The sequence below is a fragment of the Rhincodon typus genome, chromosome 39 (genome assembly GCF_021869965.1).
Source record: "Rhincodon typus isolate 14 chromosome 39, sRhiTyp1.1, whole genome shotgun sequence".
Taxonomy (NCBI): domain Eukaryota; kingdom Metazoa; phylum Chordata; class Chondrichthyes; order Orectolobiformes; family Rhincodontidae; genus Rhincodon; species Rhincodon typus.
Genome location: NC_063370.1, coordinates 4,397,693 through 4,402,076, shown reverse-complemented (window position 1 = coordinate 4,402,076; position 4,384 = coordinate 4,397,693).

Genomic DNA, 4,384 nt, shown 5'->3' with positions numbered 1-4,384 from the left:
CGGGTCCGGTGAGTTCCGAGGAAGGGTCACCGGACCCGAAACGTTAACTCTGTTTTCTCCTTCACAGATGCTGCCAGACCTGCTGAGCTTTTCCAGCAACTTTGTTTTTGTTCCTGATTTACAGCATCCGCAGTTCTTTTGGTTTTTATTCATCCAGAGACCTTGATTGATTGATTGATTGACTTATTGTTGTCACATGTACCGAGATACAGTGAAAAGTATTGTTTTTGCATGCTATACAGGCAGATCGTACCATACAAAGTGCGTCAGGGTAGCAGTACAGTGTGCAGAATACAGTGTTACAGCCGCAGAGAAGGTGCAGGCAGCGAACAGAATTAACATTTGAGGAAGGGTCACTGAACCCAAAACATTAACTCTGATTTGTTCTTCACAGCTGCTGCTGAGTTTTTCCAGCAACTACTGTTTTTGTTATTATTTGAGAGGTTTGTTCAAAATTCTGATAACTGCAGCGAAAAAGCTATTCTTAAATCTATTCGTACATATAAACTTTTACATGTTCAGTCCGACGGAGGAGGAAGGAAGAGAATATAACCGGGACGGGAGGAGTATAAGTAATGTTCTGTGGACTTGGGATTGAATCCTGCCGGAACGGATGGAGGAATTTGAATTCTATAAAAATCTGGAATAAGGAGTCTAATGATGACCATGAAGCCATTGCTAATTGTCAGGAAAAACCCATCTGTGCTTACTGATGCCCTTTAGGAAGAAAATGGCCAGACCATTAGTGAACCACATGGGTTTTTACAACAGTTGAAGTGGTTACATGCAAGCAATTGAGGCTAACCTTTTTATTCTAGATTTGTATTGAATTCAATTTTTTTTTCATCTGCCTTGGTGGGATTCAAACCCATGACCCCTGAACATTAAGCTAGGGCTCTTGGATTGGACCAGTCCACTGACATAGCCACCATGCCACCGCTCCTCCATCCTCTTGTAATGTCACTCTCATATGAGTCACCTCTCTTGTTGCTCTTGTCGATTTTTTACACCGACAATCATGGTGTCCCAGTGCCAGGGGGATACTGAACCTGATGGTAGACAAACCAACTGAGCAAACTCCCCCCTTGGGATAATATCAAACGTGTTGTGTCATTGTGAGGCCGTAGCATTCTGAGTGTTCCATCACACGCTGGACAAGTCAAGTAGATGATTCAGAGGCTTTGAGGAGTCTTGATGGGGTGAGCCACCTTATCACAGATTATCCATCCTGTTCCGTTCTTATCAATGGCAATCTCCAGGATATTATTCTTGAGGACCCAGCAATGACGGTGTTGTTGAAAGTCAAGGGGAAGTGACAGGATTTCTCTCTTTCACAGTGTTCTTTACTTGGCATTTACATCAGCAGAATGTCAGCAAAACGAAGGAGCTGGTCATTGCCTTCAGGATATGGAGCTTCAGGAAAGCACGTGCCTGTCTGCATCAATGGTGCTGAGGTGGTGATGGTCAACAGCATCAGGTTCCTTGGAATGATGGTCACCAGCAATTTGCCCATGTTGACATCACGGTCTAGAAAGCACAGCAACACATCTACTTCCTCAGGTGGCTAAGGAAATTCAACATGTCCGTAAACACTCTTAATATTTTTATAGATGCACCATAGAAAGCATCCTATCTGGATGGTATAGCAACTGCTCTTCCCAAGACCGAAAGAAACTACAGGGAAATTACAGGGAGAAACTACAGGAACGCAGCCCACTCTATCACACAAACCAGCTTATTATCCATTGATTCCATCTATACTTCCCACTGCCTTGGCAAAGCAGCCAACATAATCAAAGACCCCTCCCACCCCATTTATAATCTCTTTCACCCTCTTCCATTGGGCAGAGGATACAAAAGTTTGTCTACGCGTACAAACAGATTCAAGAACAGCTTCTTCCCCGCTGTTATCAGACTTTTGAATGGACCTCTTTAATGTTAATATTAATGTCTCTCTCTGCACCTTCTTGACAGCTGTAACACTGTATCCTGCACTCTGATTTGTTACCTTGATGCACTTTGTGTAACACAATCTGCCTGTAAACCCTGTAAGACAACACTTTTCACTGTACCTCGGTACACATGACAGTAATAAAGCAAATCAAATATGTGGTGCAATTGCTTTCAGCTCAAGCTGAGACATCAGCACCCTGCTTTAGGCTGGAAAGGGAAAGGATTGTTTCAGTTTTGGAGGAGTCACAAAAACTGTGGAATCATTGAATTGTAACAACACAGAAGACCATTTCATCTGGCCCATCAAAAATATAGTTCAACAGTCTTAATTCCTATCCTTATGGTAGTGGAAAGGTCATTGATGAAAGAAATTAAATTGTTGGACCTTGGCACTTCCATGGAGGGACTCCAGCAGCAATGTCCTGGAACTGCGTTGATTGGCATCTCATAACAACAACCATTCTCCAACCCACTGGAGATGTTCCTCTTTGTTCCCATCGACTTTGGTTTTGCTAGGCCTTGCTGATAGTGTAGTCAGCTGCCTGGATGTGAAAAGGCAGCTGTCCACTCCTTTCCTCAGGCATTCCAATCTTGGCTACACACTTAGTTCAGGTTTCGAATAAGGCCTGATGTTGATCAGTTCATGTAGAAGCCGAACTGACGATATCTGAGCAGGATTTCACTGTGCAGGTGTCAGAATGGCTCCACTGAGAATGCCTTCCTTCAGTTTATTGGTGCCTTGGATAAGGATGACAACTGTCAGGTTAGAGTTCTCCTGTTTTATTGAGAATGAGACAGCAACTTGCAATCCTCCACAGCGATGTCCTTCATTATAATGCAATCTGCATCAAGCACGTGTAACAGTAAGAGCACCATTAACGTAGGAAATGTCCTAAGGTATTCTTTCATAGATGTATGCTGAATAAATATAACTCTTGGTTCCTTTAAGGTACAGATGAGGAGGAATTTCTTCTCTCAGGGTGTAGTGAATCTGTGGAAATCTTTACCACAGAGGGCTGTCAAGGCTGGGTTATTAAGTATATTCAAGACTGAGAAAGACAGATTTTTAAACCGTAAGGGAATCAAGGGTTCTGGGGAAAAGACAGGAAAGTGGAGTTGAAGATTATCAGATCAGCTGTGATCTCATTGAATGGCAGAACTGACTCAATGGGCAGAATGACCTACTTCTACTTCTACATCTTATGGTCTTTTGGTCTTTCCCACGTTTTAAAAAATTGTTTTTATGGGAATTGTGCATTTATTGCCTGTCCTTAGTTGCCCTTGAATACGTGTTGGTGACTTGCTTTCTCGAACCACTGTAGAAAATGTGCAGTAGGTAGACCCACAGTGCCCTTAGGGAGGGAATTCCAGGATTTTGACCAAGGGACAGTGAAGGAATGGCGATATATTTCCAAGTCAGGATGGTGAGTGGTTTGGAGGGGAACTTGCAGGGGATGGTGTTCCCATGTATCTGCTGCCCTTGTCCTTCTAGATGGAAGTGGTTGTGCTTTTGGAAGGTGCTATTTGAGGACATTTGGTGAATTTCTGCAGTGCATCTCATAGATGGTACACACTGCTGCGACTGAACGTCGGTGGTGGAGGGAGTGGATGCTTGTAGATGTGGCACCGATCAAGAGGGGGCTGCTTTGTCCTTGATGTTGTCAAGCATCTTAAGTGTTGTTGAAGCTCTACTCATCCAGGAAAATGGGGACTAAGACATCACACTCCTGACATGTGCCTCGTAGATGGTGGACAGGCTTTGGGGAGTCAGGTGATGAGTTACTCGCTGCAGGATTCCCAGCCTCTGACCTGTTCTTGTAGCTGCTGCATTCATATGGTGAGTCCAGTTGAATTTTGATCAGTTGTAACCCCAAAGATGTCGATAATGGGTGAATCATTGATTGCACGCCCTTGAACATGAAGGAGTGGTGATTCTTATCGGAGATGGTAATTTGCCTGGCATTTGTGAGGCACAAATGTGTGTTTTATTCCCACCCTTAAATTTTGTTCATCACTAAGTAAGGACACCCTAGAGCGATCCACGAGAAAAGAATTAATTTTCAAAATGCACTCAACTCTGCAAGTGCAGAAGCTGAATGGGAGTTACAGGCTGTGCTGAGTTTCCCAATCTCTCAGCCTAATTCCAGAAGGTGTTCATTGGTTGGTGGTGCTGTTCATTGGAGGGAGGAATGTTGCCCAGGAGCCTTCCTTGATCTCCTCTGACTGGGGCCCGTTATGTCAGCCAGGTCAGACAAAATGGGTCATCAAGAGCCTCTCTTACTCAACAACCCCAACAGTGAGAGCACAACAAACACCAACACTCCATCGTCACCAGCCACACCTCTCAGTCTGTCGCTCGCCAACACTTACATGTCTGTCTGAAAGGCGATACCTCCAACATTGCAGCCCTCCCTCAGTCCTCCACTGACTC